The following is a 17256-nucleotide window of genomic DNA, read 5'->3' as shown; positions in this document are numbered from 1 at the left end:
TTGCCACAACATACTGTTTGGTAGCTCACCTCTTCTATTACCTAAGTGCTCAATTGTTTTGTTAGGTTCTCTGTTTGAAATGCCCAACTGACTAATGGCTTGCTAATAAATACTATCTCTAGAAGATGCTATGCCGGGCTGGGGAGATAGCTCAGTTGGTAGAGTGCTTGCCTGTCAAGCATGAGGCCCTGGGTTCGATCCTCTGCACCACAAAAAAAAAAAAAAAAAAGAAGATGCTATGCCCTAAAACTTCTGCCAAGAACATCCCCCCATACTCCTCACAAGCTCCTGTCCCTTCCACAATCTCAACTCTCTTTGCGACTCTCAGATCTCACTGAATTGAGAGAAAATAAAAGGTTTTCTTCGTGTTTAATTCACTACTGCAGGAAGAGAAAAACACACTTATAAAGATATTACCGCTCTGTCAGCTTTTTATCAAGTTGCATTACCTCCGCCACCTTTCAACATGCTACTCACTGGCTGCCTGTGCACTGATGCAGCCATGGTTTCCCTCTACTTAAGTGCTATTTACTTTCTAAAGGCCAAGCATTACGCTCAACTCATAAATACCTTGATTAAAAAAAAAAAAAAAATCCAAATGTAGCCTTTGGCATGCAGCCAATTCACTCTCACAGTCAGCATTGCCTTTCCGGACACTGCTGACAGCAGGCCTATGTGAAAGCCGGCCATTAATTCAGAGGCAACTTCCATTCTCTTTGCTTTCCATTGTTTCTTGCCCCAGTGCATAAAAATGTTACACCTGACTGTAGCCCTCCTCAGGCATAACAGATGAATAAATGAGTTCATTTGGATAAAGGAATTCAACAGTGAATAAGATTCTAATCAGTGAATCAGAAAAGAAATGGAAAGGGAGATAAGAGAAATGCTAACTACTCGTCAAAATCTATGTTCCCTCCTTGGGCACACAGTGGACTACATTTCCCAGCCAGGAGTGGCCAATAGAATGTGAGTAGAAAGTGACACAAACCACTGCCAGGCCTGGACATAAAGCCCTCCCAGATGGGCTCCACCATCTAATCTCCCATCCCATAGGCTAGAATGAATTATAGTGGGGTGACCCTGGAGGGCCTATGTTTTAAAAAAAAAAAAAAAAAAAAAAAAAAGGGCCTAAAAGCCTGGGTCATTAAAAGACTCCTTAAAAGAAGTCATTGCTCTCCCTAACTCCGAGCAAACTGTTCATCAGGCTACAATTATAGGAAGAAAAAAACTCATATTAGGTACAAATGACTATAAATATCTACACACAAGCACATGGGGGTCTATTTGTTACAGCAGGACACATTCCTTTGAAATGAACTCAAAGGCATGTCAGTCGTCGGGTCAAGGTAACTGAGGAGGTATAGGAGAGACTCTCCTGCATGTCCCTTTCGAAAGGAAGCCACCAGAGCAAGTGACTGAGGAACAAGCACCTGCTCCAGGTTTCAGAGAAGTCAAAATTGGCCTTCCAGAAAGCAAGGGCAGAAACAGAGCTGAAATGCACATGTCCAATATCAGTGCTACTCAAAAGGGGAGAATTTGTAGAGTGGTGCCTATTCACAAAGTATTTCTCGCTGGTCTGAAAAGGTAAGTACTAAAATGTTCTAGAAACTTGAGTAAGAATTTCCTAGAGTAATGTCAGGTCTTTGAATCTAATAATGAAACTGGAGGCTTTTATTTTGAACTTCCTAATTTTTTTAAATTTCATTTTTCCAGTTATTTATTTATTTATTTAGGTTCCATGGATTGAACCCAGGGGCACTTAAACATTGAACCCCATCCTGCCCCATCCCCAACCCTTTTTTATTTTTTATTTTGAAACTGGGTCTAAGTTGCTTAGGGTCTTGCTAAGTTGCTGAGGCTGGCTTTGAATGTGGAATCCCCCTTTCTCAGCCTCCTGAGTCTCTGGGATTAAAGCATGTGCCATCACACCTGGCTCCAATACTTTTGTTTTTATTGTGCTAGTTCATGATGAACTTTTAAAAACAGTTCTAACTCTCCAGCCACAGAGTGCCCAGCTCTTCTGTCAAATTCCCAAGATTACCATACCCTCTTCCCAGTCCCTGTGCCTGTCCTCATCCTCTGGCTCAGCAACCTCTTTTGCCCTTCCTTTCAAGATGGTAGCTCTCTCAGAACATGGGAGCTGGTAAATTCTCCACAAGCCCCTTGAATATGTTAGCTGTGGGCAGTGATTCCTGTCAGCCACCTCAAAGCTCTGACTAAAAGAGTTAAGTGAATGACTAGTCATCCCACAACACAGTTGAGGGGCGATATGAGCTCAATACAGGACTCTACACCCAGGAAATAGCCAGCTAAAAGGAGCAGTAACTAGAAGCCTCTCAATGCATCTTACCCAGGCTAACTAACCTGAGTGAGGTGCTCTGCCTGTCCAACACAGACCATCTGTCCCTCATTTGAAACCTGAAAGGCAAAGCGAAATAGCCTCCATTGCTCTCCTGCAAAGAAGTTTACACTCAAGAAAAAATCCCATACCCAGCTTGAGGAGAAACCAGAGGTTATTGATAAAATGAGTCATCTGAGGCATCAAGCATGATGAAATATTCTGGAAAAGGAACAAGATGTGGAGACGGCATTAGCTCTCCTAAGCAGTGCTGACAGAATTACCCATTCTGAAGGAGTCCTGAACTAGCTGGAGAAGTAGGGAGGGGAGAGGGAGAGGATTACCACACACCTGCACTCACAGTCCTTGAAACTGAACGAAGAGGCAAACAGAAAGACACCAAAGACATGACAACAGAATGAGCAAAGGAAAGCATTGGTGGAACAGACCTAGGTAGTGCCATCCTCCCTCGGATCACGGCACTCTGGGGTTTGGCATAGATCTGGTCCCAGGAGGACTATGTTCCGTGCAATACAGGCAATAATCTTAACATAAGCCAAAATAAGTACCTTTTGAAGTTAATAAAACACACATCATCAGTGAGATCAGAAAGGAAAGAAATATGGAGTAAGTACATGAGTGACTATCCTATGATGTCCCCATTCTTCTTGGATCTTTGAAATATTTAATACTTTTTTATAATTTTAAGTAAAGTTGAAGAACAAATATGTGATGCTCTTTGGAAACCCCCTGCCATGAACAGGGACTGGACTTTGATACAGTCATCAGCAGGTACTCCTTGTGAAGAAACCCTCTCCACTGCTCCATACTTGGCAAGAAGGCGTGTGGCCTTTCCAACCCCCACCTTACCCTTGGGCCCTGAGGGACGCAGGGCTGAACCCACTATGCCACTCTAACAATGGGCAGTGGCCACTGAGAGTGAAGTCTCACAGTCTGAGGCACCCTGGGGACTCAGAGAGGCTGGGATGGAATACCCATGTGCACCACAGGCAGGGACCAGGAAGAGGTGACAAACATTGCTTTGCTGACAGTCTTGCCAAAGTCTGTGTCCAACATCAAAATTGCTCAAGAGGCCTATTCCTGCCCAACTCCACACAGCTAAGGCCAGGCACTGGCAATTCATAAAATGGGACCAAAGTCCTTGGAACCACAGAAAACTCTGAGCATAATCATGGAGGGCCTGAAATTACATCTAAGACCTGTTATCTAAGTCCTTATTTCTTGTCTCTTTGTCTTCAATGCCAATAGGAAAACTTCATGCTATAATCTGGATTTGCTGATGAATATATTTCAATGTCTGTGCTACCTGAATAAAAACAGAAACTTTTTCTACCTAAAAATAAGATTGCCTTATGTTCCATTGTTCAGTTCACACAGTGTCACATGCTAGTCACAGGAGGCACGAAGAGGAAGAGCCCTGAAGGAATTTACAGTCTAGACAGCGCGATGACTACAATGCATTCTAATGTCCTTCCACCCTTTCTCTACTTTCTTCAGCGGTGTGTATTCCCATGATCTATGGGGTGGTTTTTATCTTCACCAGGAACATGGCATCTTTATCTTCCAGTCATGTCTCAAAAAATGAGGCTTAGAAGCAGGTTCTTTGAGAAATGAGAGCATCACAGAGCAGGTACATGATGCACCGACCCAACTGCGAAACATTTCCCAGGAATTCCCTCGCTTTCCATAGGCTCCATAGCTGTCAGATGTAGAGACTCATTTAACCTTAGAAGCTAATATTCCTCCTGATCTTTATACACATAAATCTAGGCATAATGCCAGGACAACTTCTTCTACCTCTATAGTCCAGATCTGGGATGTCCCCTAAGGGTTCATGTATTGAATGCTTAGTCCCAGCCCATGGCACAATCAGGAGGTGGTAGAACCTTGTGTTCGCCATCTTTTCATCACTGTGACCAAGATACCCAACAAGAACAACTTAGAGGAGGAAAAGTTTACTTTGGCTCATTGTTTCAGAGGTTAAGCCCATGGTCAGCCGATTCCATTTCTCCCGGCCTGAGGTGAGAGAAAACATCATGGCAGAAGGGAGTGGTGGAGGAACTCTGATCACCTCATGGTGGCTGGGAAGCAGAGAGAGAGGGCAGGGGTTGCACAGGCTTCAGGGAAGATAACCGCTCCAGGCCATGTGCTCAGTGACTCACCTCTACTAGCCACATCCTACGTGCCTACAGTCACCACCCAGTTAGTCCATTCAAACTAGCATGAACTGATTAACTTACATCTCTCACTAATCTAATCATTTCTCCTCTGACTATCCCTGCATTAACACAGAAGCTTTAATGGGACACTTACTATCCAAACCATAACAAACCTCTAAGAGTGGGGTCTAGTGGCGGTCTTCAGGACACTGGGGTGTACCCTTGAAGGGAATAGTAGGACCCCATCCTTTCCTCTTCCTCTCTTGGTGTCTTGGCCATGAGGTGAATGGGGCTTCTCTACTATGTTCTTCTGCCATGCCACTGACTCAAAACAACAGGGCCAGTCATGGAATGAAACCTCCAAAACTGGGAGCCAAAATAAGCCTTTTCTCTTCATAAGTTAATTTTTGTCTTAAGTATCTGTTACAATGATGAAAAGCTAACTAGCCTACCAAGTCAGAAGAGACGCTATTGTATAATGTGGTGGAGGGAAATGGAGAGGCCACTTCATCACTTTTAGGAAGGCCCAGCTATTCTCCCATTTGGGGTAGGGATTGCCTTCATTTGTACAGGCCACATGCTTTATATGCTGAAGTCTACTTAAATGATACTAAGAAATATAAAGTCATCTGTGATGTGGCTTTCAAGTTATAAATGTCAGTGATAGTGAAGTCTGCTGCTTCGGGAACCCTTCCAACAACAGGCAGACAACAGCCCAAACCGACCGCTCTGGGGGAGGCTGACAGACAGCTGCTCTTTCGGTAATCATTCCCAAAGGAGCCAAGAGGCCCGTCCAAAGGCAGTTAGGTATGGCATGCTGAAGGGGGAAAGTGACAACATATTTGGTAGTAGAAAGACACAGCCCAGGAGTCCCACAGACGCCAACACGTCTGCCTGCTCCATGAAGGCTGTCAAACCCACACAGTGCACAGCCGAGAGCAGGAGGGAGGTGCAGATACTTCCAGAAAAAAAAACTGCAGCACAGTAAACACAAAGATACTCATCTTTCCCCAAGCATAAAGCACAGAGACTGAATAGCAGGGACCAGAGAACCAGCTCCTGCCTCCTGGACCAGCCTGATTCCCCAGTCGCCACACCTGGCAACCACTGGAGAGCAGTGTACAGATGCCCAGCAGCAGCTGTTGAGCCAACTTCAGGGGGAACAGAGCCTTGAAGGTACCGTTCAGTTGTCCAGTGTCTGAAATAAAGTCACATTCCCATTAAGCAGGGTATGAGGTGTACACATAGGGACAGAGAAGAATGGATTAAACAAACTTATTTTAGACAAAATCCCACATCCTTAGAGATTCAAAATCCCTTTAAGTTTCCAAAGGAGACACTTCCTGTTTCTCTCAGAAGGACAAACCCTCAAGGTGACAGCTAGAAAAGCCACAGATAAAAGTCACGTGGTTGCATAATCTTTTTACTCTAACATTAATGCTTTTATTCACATCAAGGCATTCATCTGCTTGTGGGTTGCTGGGTTGTTCTTTTCTCCTGTGATGTGGTTAGTGATGAAGTATATTCAAAGACCCACATACATAAAAGGAACAAGAATTAGAAATATTTAATGTTTCATTGTGCTGGTCCCATAACCTTGACACCCAAATCCTGTCAGCCTGCTAAATGTGTTGCTCCAGGTTTACCAAGGTAACTCTCAAGGGTAGCCTTGGCTGTGGTTTTAAGTGGGACAGCCAATCCAGACAGCTGAAATAAGGAAGTACTTAGGAAATTATTTCCTTCATAAAATATGTTCGTAACTGGAGATGGAAAATGTACTCCTTGAGCAATGGTTCCTCAATATAGCCAATATGCAGCAATTGTGCAATCTTTACACACTTCCCAGTTCAGTAGCTTTACTTATATTCACATCATGACCCTGGGTGTGCCAGGCCTGGGTTGGGCTGCTCTGCCCTTCATAAGGGTAAATAGTTATAATAAAACAATAAATTTGCATTTGATAGTGATTGAAGTAATAAATAGCCTTCTGCTCCAGTCACTTTGCTAATTCTATACAGATAAAATATTCTTGTGCAATTAACTTGAAAGATCATTTTCACCCTATACCCTTAACCAGACAGCCAGAGGACCACAGGTGGCACTGAGAAAGCCACCAACCTGGGACCAAAGTGTCTTTTTTGATGGCTCCTTGACTTCTTGGCCCTCCCTTTTCCAAGGGTACATATCCTGACTTTGTGCTTAGACAAGGTGAATACTTACATGGCCTAATGGATTCTTGTCTAGTGTCCTCTTTAGAATAGGAATCACTTCTGAAACCAGAAGGACATTTTTAAGTCCCTCTCTTTTAAGGACATGATACATTGCAAACAGACTGTGAAAGGGCTCATCTCAAAGCTGTTTCTCACTTTTTGGAACCCAACTACTTAAAAGGCAGACAGTCTCCTCCCAAAACATATCTAAAGACAGCTAGTGGGGGACCCTTATCATTTAACATCCAGTGGCATTTATTTAAAATATTATCTTGCCTGTTAGGAACCAAATTCATCTATTATTAGTTTGTAGGAGTAAGGCTATGGTTGGCAAGGGTGGAACATCTGCACAAAACTGCTCTCTGTTCCAAGGAGGCTTTAATCCAAAGCTCTTACCAATCCTAATGCTTTCTGGACCAGACAATGTTAATACATATACACAGTTCCAATTATATTGTAGACACAATTTTTAAAATACATAGCTCTATTTAAAAAATTAGAGTTTGAAATAGAAGATAAAGCCAATCCAATTATAGGTCTGTTCATTCAAATACAACAAATTGCTTGTAGCTGCTTCACCTTGAAGAATAACACCAAAAAGAAATGGTAAAGATCCATTTTAGAAATATATCTACTATGTGCTTCTGATTTGGTTAACCTTTTCCCTCTGGAAATTCCTATATACCCAAAAAGGCCGGGGGGTAAGGAAAGGAGGGAGACATGTCCTCTAACACATATGTTATAAAGTCCTTGGGAAGAAGGGGAAAAAAATAAAGACCACACTGCAAAGACTCATCTTCAAACTGACAAGTAAGTATTCTAAAACTAACCAACTGGTTTACCTTATTAGTAAGTTGTAACGTGCTGTACAAATTTCGTCTGCAAAAGTCTGGTTATATTTAATCTGAATGGAGCCAATGCCTTCTTTTTATTGTTTGTGGCATGTAACTACATTCACAGTATTAAGATCTGTGTCAACCAACTCTGAGCAATACCAGAGAGTTATATGCTGGGGCTGGGCGTGCAGGCTGACCCTGCAGTCATTCCACTGTCTCCAGCAAAGTCTGGTCTCAATAAACTTACTGAAGGATAGGGTTGAAAGGAACTGAATCAATGCTGGTAAGTGTGTGGCCCCTTTCTTATACTGGCTTATGTCTGAGATAGCTTTGAGATGAAGGAATGGGTTTTGAAAATGGATTATCATGACACAAAAAAAAATTACTCCAATCACTCCAATAATCAAGATTTCTAGAAAACAATCCTCAGCGTCTTGGTCATCATCAAAAATACCTCATTTATAAGTGGTGATGTAAGCTAATGAAATCAATATGCATGGGCCTAAGGACTAAATAACATCAATTTATTCTCCACTCTTAGGTTTTCATAAATATTTGGTACATTAGAAAATAATTTTTCTTGTGAATAATGGGATCAAGTTCCCCTGGGCTGTAGGTGACATGAATCATACCAGCAGTAAGATTATCAGATTTAAAAAATGTTCAATTATCCCATTTCTTTCAAATCTGGATTTTTTTTTATTGTAAACAAATGGGGTACATCTTGTTTCTCTGTTTGTACATGAAGTAGAGGCATACCATTTGTGTAATCATACATTTACAAAGGGTAATGGTGTTTGATTCATTCTGTTATTTTTCCCTTTCCCCCACCCCTGGATTATTTTTTTCTAATGACAGCCACATAATTAAGGGTTCAACCTTGATTTTAAGAATCAGACAAGTTGTTTCCTAAGTCACATGGGAACTACTGTATTGCCCCTGAATCTGTATCATTTGTAAAATTCATGGTCACAGAAAAACCAAGAAGTCATTTACTTTTATCCTTGGCAAAGCTTTAATGTTCAAGTCATCTTAAATATCATTTCCTGCAGAGCCAAGTATATGTAACATTAATGAAAATTTATAGCCACTTCTACCTGTGTCTATAGGTAAAGAAAATGCTGAAGAGGTTCTTTCTCCTTCCTAAATTTCAAAATAGCACACCGCCATAGCTTTCATGGAGATTGTATCCAAAAGTATCTTTTCTGGGGATTAATAGACTCCCTCAATTTCTTCTTGGGTTTATGCTTTGGTTTTTCTCCCTTTCTTAATTATACCTAAACTATGAAAGCATTTGTAGATAGAGTTCATTGTAGTACAATTCAATCTCAAAATATTAATAGGACAGTGACAGAATAGCCAGGAAAAAAAAATCATCTCATTTTCAACATTTACCCCTTTCATTTTATATTTTGGATAAAAAACATTATCCAAAATCCAGACAGCCTACAAACAAAATAGCCTAGTTGATAAGTTCTGCACCTTAGGAGAACATCCTTCAGAAACTGCATTTGAGTTTCTTTCTTTTTTTAAATTTTTAAAAATCATTTTATTATTGTTGTTTATTTTTTATGTGGTGATAGGGATTGAACCCAGGGCCTCAGTTACCCTGGGCAAGTGCTTTACCACTGACCTATCTCCCTAGCCCACATTTGAGTTTCTTGTCCTCCTCCCTACCCTCAGAACCAGAGCATTTCTAAAAGTAAGCCATGGTAAACAGATGCATATACAAGGCCTGCTTGTGCAGTCCCCATTCAGGATCTGAAGACACAGGATGACAGCAGGGGATTCCAGACTTCTGGGCCATACACCTTCCCACTCCCTCACGCCCTTCAGCTCTCAGACCTCTGGTTGATCCCTTCTCAATTTTTATACCCACATTTTTCTTCCTCTTATTGCCTATGGATAATGTCTCTCCAGATACAGAATCTCAGAATGGTGACTGCAAAACCACCATGGACAAATGTAACACAAAATAGGCTTTCTCCTTCTTTTCCTTGCCTAGGTCAAAGGTGGTTAATTGAAAACACAAGCCAGGTGCAGTGGAGTGTAGTGGCACACACTTGTAATCCCAGCTATTCAGGAAGGAAGGAGGATCACAAGTTCTAAGCCAACCTGGGCAACTTAGCTAGACCCTGTCTCAAAATTTAAAAAAAAAAAAAAAATTTTTTTTTTTTTTTTTTAAGGACTGGGACTATAACTCAGTAATTACTATGTGCAATTCCCAAAAACTGAAGGAAAGGAAAAGAAAACAAAAGAAGGAAAGAGAAGAAAAAAAAGGAAAAAAAAAAAAAACCCACCACTAAAGACACCTTGTACCTTTATTCCTTTAAGTGGTAAAGGGAGCATTCTACCCAAAACACCTTCATACCTAGAGAGAACACTTCAAGTAGTAAGACCACCAGGTGGCACTCACTAGAAACAAACAATGACAGGGCTGGGGAGATAGCTCAGTTGGTAGAGTCCCTGCCTTGCAAGCACAAGGCCCTGGGTTCAATCCCCAGCACCGCAAAAAAAAAAAAAAAAAGGAAACAAACAATGACCATATCTATAATCTTCCTTTTCCAAACATCAGATGGTCATGTAGGGAATGACTCGGCTTCCATCTTAAATTAGCCAGAGTAACTAATAAGTTGGCCAGAGAAGCTAAAATCCCACCTAGTTACATTTTATCCAGTAACAGAACTACAGTAGTCCTTGACACCAGAACTTACACAATATTAACCTTAAATAGGTTTGGTTTCCTTACACTTCATAACTTTGTAGCATCTTTCCATTTCAAAGCAGGCTCTCATCAAGTCTCCATGGAAAGTTTTCTGATACAATAAAAATCTAACCCAACTTGCTCAGATGGCCTTGGCTCAAATACAGAACTCCAACTCTACAAACCGTGTGACAGCAACCAAGTGACTTTCCAAGCCTGTTTCCTTGTGTCTCCCACAGTGGTCATCACGGTGCCTATTCAGAGAATGAAGATTCATGAGCTAAGGCGCAGGAGCTCAGCCAATGGCTTCAAAGAGTTCTCAAGCCCACTACAAACACTAGCAGTTATTATGACTGTGGTTGCAGTTGCTCTAATAGAGTAATAATTACCAGGATAATAAAAGGGTAGTTCTAGATCCAGTGTGCAGTCTGGAACCAAGCAGCAGGTGGGGCCCGGTGCATTACACTTGGCTGACAGCTACATTGTTAGGCAGGTGTGACAAGGATGGTGATTTAGTGGCTGAGAACCTGCAAAACCCTGTTATCCTTCAAACGGTCCCCAGATAAAGCATGTTTGATTTACAGATAAGAAAAAAGTATCCAAACTTCTGAATTCATCAATAACTTGGACTAGAGAGATAATAGAGCTAACAAAGTTTATCCAAGATCTGAGACTATTAAACCATTTTTAATGTTCATTTACAAGGTCACAAAGAGCAGATCCCCTTGATGTAACTTGCACACTATCCCAAGTGAAATTTGGTATTTTCATCAAATTAATTTTAACAGGCACTAGAATTAAGTAATCCTAAAATTCCATTACTGGAACTACCGCCAAGTCATACCTGTTTCTTTCCCAGTGGTTCTCACAGTGCAGGCCTTGAACCAGCAATACCAACAACATCTGGGAAGTTGAGAATGAACAATCTCAGACCTCATCCCATACCTTACTCAATCAGAAACTCAGGTGGAGCCCAGCAGTCAGTGATTTGGAAACAGGCTGAAGTCTGAGAACCAGTGGGCTGGGCCATTAATTCAGATAGCTCTTTTCCTTAAACTATCTGGTATTTTCCTGCTCCTTACAAACTTGCTTATAGGATGATGTCAACTGTTCCTATTTTTAATTCCTCATGATGAGACCGAGGATGATTCATTCAGCACCTTATGTGATTGCTTAAATAGTAAGGATCCTTCTCTCACACCCTAATGGAAGGTGAGTGCTGCCTGTTATTTCTGATGTAATTACAGGAACACTTTAGGAACAAAAACTTGTCCTTTATTGCCCTCAGTAAAAGCTGTAATAAAGAGTTACAATTCTGATACTCCATTCTCTTCCGTAATGTGTTCATCATAATGTATCCTTTGAAACCAATCTTACTGCATGTCATAACCAGGAAACAGAACCTGGGATCCAATTTGGTTTATTTTAAAAAGAGATCAAAACTGCATGTCTCTGGGAAAACCTTTTTCAATTGACGAGAAGTATGCATCCGCTATGTGGCTTTCTCATTTATCTAAGAGAAATATGCATGAAGGGAAAAAAGTTGATTTAACATTTTCTATGGGTACTAAGGTGACCTTGCAACATTAAATCGTCTTCCCAGACACCACCCATCATCTAACTTAAGTAATTATCAAAGCAGGAAACATAAAGGGGCATTTCCTAAACAATAAATAAAACTTTTTCTATACCTTTAATTTGTTGAGGTGTATATTAATTCAGAGGAGGTAATTTCATACCTGCTGTGAGATCTCCTGATGAATTGTGAACACCGACATGTTATTAATTTCCTTTCCTTTGTGATTAATTTCACACGTAGGCTGGACAAGAAAGGCGAGATTAATGATGTCTGGGAGACAATGCTCAGTTCTTGTAAGATACTAAATCAACCTCAAGTGTTCAAGTAAATAGAGAGCCCAGATAAGGAAATGATAATGGAATCAGCTCTAAGAAGTGTCCAAAATGCCATGTAAATATTAATGCCCAGAAAGTGTTTAAACTGTAAACTCTATTTAATATTCTTTTGAGAGGAGGAGGAGAATAGAAGTTGGAATTCTGAAGATTACACTATGCATCATAAACTTACTCTTTTACCATTGACTAAAGACATAGATTTATTCATCATGCTGCAATTCCCAGTGTCCAAGGGTCCCTCTGCATATCACTCAGCCTCCCCACACCCTTCTCCTTGTCTTGTCTTGACTCTCCTAATGATCATATCAGGACTCCTAGTCCAATACATGTGAAGAGATAGGTTGCCCTCATCAGGAGATAGGAAGAAAAGGATGAGAATTCAGTCTCTCCCTGCAGTGATCATTTTTCATATACATGGAAATCCTATTCATGATAATGACTACATTGAGAATCTGCCATGTGCAAGGGAACTTGTGACCTTCCTGTCTCAGCCTCCTGAGTAGCTAGGATTACAGATCTGTGCCATCATGCCCAACTTTTCTATTAAATCATTCAGTGTCCATTAGAAAATCCTGTGTCTTCAAACTCTTCACACAAATAATCCTGACCATCCAGGATCTCTACCCAACTCCTACTGCTACATGCAGTAATTGGTCACCTCTGGCTATCAGTTACAGTGGTGCTATCCAACATGGTAGCCACTTAACCACGTGGCTACTTAAAATGAAAGAAAATTTAAAATTCCATGTCTCAGATGCATTAGCTACATTTCAAGAGCTCAATGGCCACATGTGACCAGCAGCTACCATCTTGAATAGTGCAGTCACAGAAAATTCCCAATCATCATGGAAAGTTCTGCTAGACAGTGTTAGTAATAGAGATATTTCAGGACTACATCTTCTCATCTTATGTCTTTACCAATACCTTGAAGGACAGATTATCTGCACCACAGAACTAATTAAGGGCCTCGTTAGGTTAGTTGTGGCCATGCCCATCTGTCTTTAAGTTGCATCCTTTAAGGAATAGCATTCCTTGAGCAGTTAGGTCATTTGGCAAACTTATCAATGAAGCAGGCAGACTGACTTCATAGGACAGAAAGCATCAGAACTGAGAGGCACTAAAAAATAATCATAAGACGTTCTGCTCAGGAAGAATGCAACCTATGCAACTAAACCTCTGGAGATACCAAACACAAACCACAGACACACACATGACCACCCATACAGATGCATTCCTGAGGCACACTCTCCAGGTGAGAAGTTAATCTCTACACAGCCTCTGCAAGAAAAGGTCCCTAAATTTGTTCTCTTGTTTCTAATTATTATAGAAAATAATGTTGGAGGACACTCTCAAATCACTATTTCCTCCCAATCACTCTCACTAAATTGCTTCACTTAAGCTGAAACAAGAGACCAGCTTTTGTTGATGATGGTCTGACAAGCAGGCTATGTGAAGAGAATTATTTAAAAGATTTCCAGGCCACAGCAAAAACCTGTATCAAAACTCACATTGCACACAATTAGTATCAACTAAAAATGAAATAAAATTTACAAGCATTATAATAAAATATTTTTACAAATTAAAAACCTAAGAAACTCTGGAGATAGTTCCAATTTGAGAAAGAATCCTAAAAATGAAATAAAATTTAAAAGCATTATAATGAAACTTTTCTACAAATTAAAAACCTAAGAAACTCTGGAGATAGCTCCAATTTGAGAAAGGATCCTAAAATAGTGTTGGTTACTGTTGGACTATAACAGCGGGAGTGAGCAACAGATGCACAGAAGCAAGATCACTGAGCTGACCTTCCAATGTTACGACCTCCAAGTTTTCTGCACTTGGCATTATCTTCTCTCCCTGACAGTTTTTCATTGCTTTACCCCTCCCTCCATCCTCCCCATTGTCTGTTTATAGTCCACTAGGACTGACCTCCACACCAAGAACCAGTCTTCATGGCTGCCAACACTGGTCTATAAAATTGTGGCCCTAAGCCAGCAAGACATCTCCATTGCCAACTCCTTTAGGTTATCTTCATATTCCCCTTGAGTCCCAGACTAAAAGTGGTACACAGGTCAGACCTGGGCCTCTCGCTAAGATAATGAATGGAAACTTTGGGGGGCAAGGACAAAAAACCAAGCTGGAGAGTTTTCTAATAAAGTCAAATCAATTAATTCAGTGTGGTGGTGGCTAACATGTTCTTCCTAGAGTCTATGAAAGTCCTCTAATCCTGGAGCAAAAACGCTCCAGTCTCCTCTCTCTCAACAGTCAACTCAGTCACATCCAGTGACTCCTGCCTCTCTTCTCAGCATTACTCACCTTTGTGTAAGGGCAAAAGCCAACTGCATTACTAACCCTGTCGAGGGTTCCTGTCATAACCATTTCCTACCCAGGAGCTCACAGCAGTTTTCTAACTGGATGGGCCTTTTCCCCACCCCACCCACCAGTCCATTCCTCAACACTTGCTAGATGAACCCATAGGAGCAGTCCCAACTGATCCTTTCCACGTGGATAAGGTAACTTAGGTACCACCATCTCCAAGGTCAAATGTGGCCTTCCTCAATCAGGAAGGGCTTAAAATAGACTCTCCCTATCATTGTCAGATTCTTTTCTCTACCACAATACATCTCTCTACCCTCTATGAACCCAAAATTTCCCTTCTGGGTGTGGGAACTTCCCTAATTAGACTGTCAGCTCCCCTACAGCAGGGCATGTCTTACACCTCTCAGTATTTCTGAAGAGCATTTCAGGCATAATTTTACACAAAACCAATGCTCAACAAATATTTGATAATCCATTGAAACTATAGCTTCTATTCATGCTTCTATGTTCGTTATTCTGACAGTACATACTTGGACCACTAAGGCCATCCCACTTCAATACACAGTTTGCGAGGCACTTAACATCTTGAAACCTCAGTTTCATTCTCTATGCAACAGCAGTAATATCATTATTAGTACCTTCTCCACAAGGTTGAAGGGTAGAAGAGATAATGGTAAGGCACTTAGCAGGGTACTTCCCGCCCACCAAGCATTCAATGAATGTTGCCTCTCTTCCTCCTGCTCTCCCATTAAGTCTCCTTAAGGGCACAATAATGCAGCAAAGAAATCTTGTTTGAGACCAATGTTCAAATTCCAACTGAGTTCAAATCCTAGCTGAGGGACCTTAGGGAAATTATTCAATCACCCAGCTTCAATACATTTGTATGTCACTTAATGACAGGAATGCATTCTGAATAAGGTACTATCAGTCTACTTCATCATTGTGTGAACATCACAGTGTGTACTGACATGAACTGAGATGGCTATGACACAGGTGACACAGTCTCTTTTTCCTCCAGGTACTGGGGATGGAGCCCAGGTGCACTCTACCACTGAGCTACTAAGAAACAATCATAAGTCCTTTTTATTTTTGATTTTGAGACAAAGTCTTGCTAAGTTGCCCAGGCTGGCCTTGAACTTGTATTCCTCCTGCCTTAGCTTCCCGGAGAGTTGTTATTACAGGCGTTGCTATTACAGGGTGCCTGGCAAGTGGTATAATCCTACAGAACTACCAATGTATTATTCAGACCACTGTTGACCCGATCTTAAGGTCATTATGTGGCACATAACAGTATCTTCAACTATAATGGGAAATAATCTTAAAGGATTAATCTAAGGATTAAATAGGGAAATACAGAGTTTCCAGAGCACAATAAGCAACTCGATTAGTGGCACTGATTTAAATATGATTTTAAATCATGTGATGCCCTAACAACTAGAATGACTCCTTCACTCTCCTTGTGTCCCTACCATCTCTTTCCAGTCACATTCTTAAGGCAAGTCCCCAAATCGGTTTAGCTGACAATTCCCCTGGCTGACAGGGAAAGGTCCTAAATCTGTGAGTGAAAGAAAATTACATCAGCAGCTGTGGGGAGACCCATTCTTCATAATATACTCATTGTTACCACTTCACCAAACTCCAAATAGTATTACACATATTTTATTCATGGTACTAGTGAGTTCTCTCCTGAAAGGAGGATACACTGGTACTACTGGGTTTTCTTTTGATTGTATGTGTGTGTGTGTGTGTGTAGTGCTAAGAATGGAACCCAGGACCTCACATGTGCCAGGTGAGAACTCTGCTAAGGTTCATCCCTGCCCCTTTTAATTTTACTTTGAAACAGGGTCTAAGTCACCAAAGTTGCCTTGAACTTGTCATCCTCCTACGTCAGCCTCCCGGGTTGCTCGGATCACAAGCACGCCCCACCATGCCTGACAGTATTGCTTCTTTAAAAATCTATGATTAAAATAAGTCTAACAAAGAACCCAAAGCACGAAACAATATTCAAACAAGTAGATGAAATGTGACCACTCCATGAAAGGCAGCCCCAGCCAGATCACACTCAAACTGGGAAGAAAAATAAACCTTACTCTTTCAGACCAATTTGCAAGTTTTTGAATATTCTCAGGGGAAGTTAGAACAGAAGAGAGTCCTGAGGATCCTACCCGCCCCCCCAAGGTCCCCAGGCTTCCACCTCCGCCATGCAGGAGTTCAGAGGCCCAGGGGCCTCCTTGGCTCAAGTTCTTCATTGCAAGCAGAGGCTGGAGGGCAAGAGGCCAGCATTCAGAAGTTAAATGAGTTACCAGGTAACAAAGTTCCCACCAGAAAAATGCATCTTCTAGGCCACAGTCCGACTACACAAAGCCAAAAATGACTTCACTTCCTTCCCAGAGCTCCCAAGCCCAGACCGGCCTAGCCCCCAGGGCCCCAGCAGTCCAGGCAAGGCACTGAGCAGGCTCTGGCCAAGCAGACAGGACCTTACCCCAGCATCACTCAGGGCCAGAAGCAGCATGAGGAAAGCTAGTTAGAATCCATCCTTCACTAGGGTCTAAAAAACTCTAAATAGCTGGGAACCCACTGACCATCCCAAACCCTGCATGCAGCTCCAAGTTTCCTCACCAACTGTCCTTACTCCTTCCTCCCCAGAGCGGCCTCCGGGCTTGCAGATGTTCTTTGCTAAAACTATTAAGTCAGTTCTGATCCTCTACAAGCTCCTTGCCTGAAATTCACCAGCAGTGTCAGATGACACTAATGA

The 17256-nt window shown here is 41.6% G+C and overlaps 1 protein-coding gene across 5 annotated transcripts in view; it reads right to left on the bottom strand.

Moving 5' to 3' along the window:
• Mgat5 (alpha-1,6-mannosylglycoprotein 6-beta-N-acetylglucosaminyltransferase) overlaps positions 1 to 17256 on the bottom strand; it is a 321612-nt gene that overhangs the window by 266898 nt on the left and 37458 nt on the right. The window lies entirely within an intron of this gene.

This window comes from Sciurus carolinensis, chromosome 3 (genome assembly GCF_902686445.1).
Source record: "Sciurus carolinensis chromosome 3, mSciCar1.2, whole genome shotgun sequence".
Lineage (NCBI taxonomy): Eukaryota > Metazoa > Chordata > Mammalia > Rodentia > Sciuridae > Sciurus > Sciurus carolinensis.
Note: the sequence above shows the minus strand (reverse complement) of the source record. Positions and strands in the feature narration are given on the sequence as shown.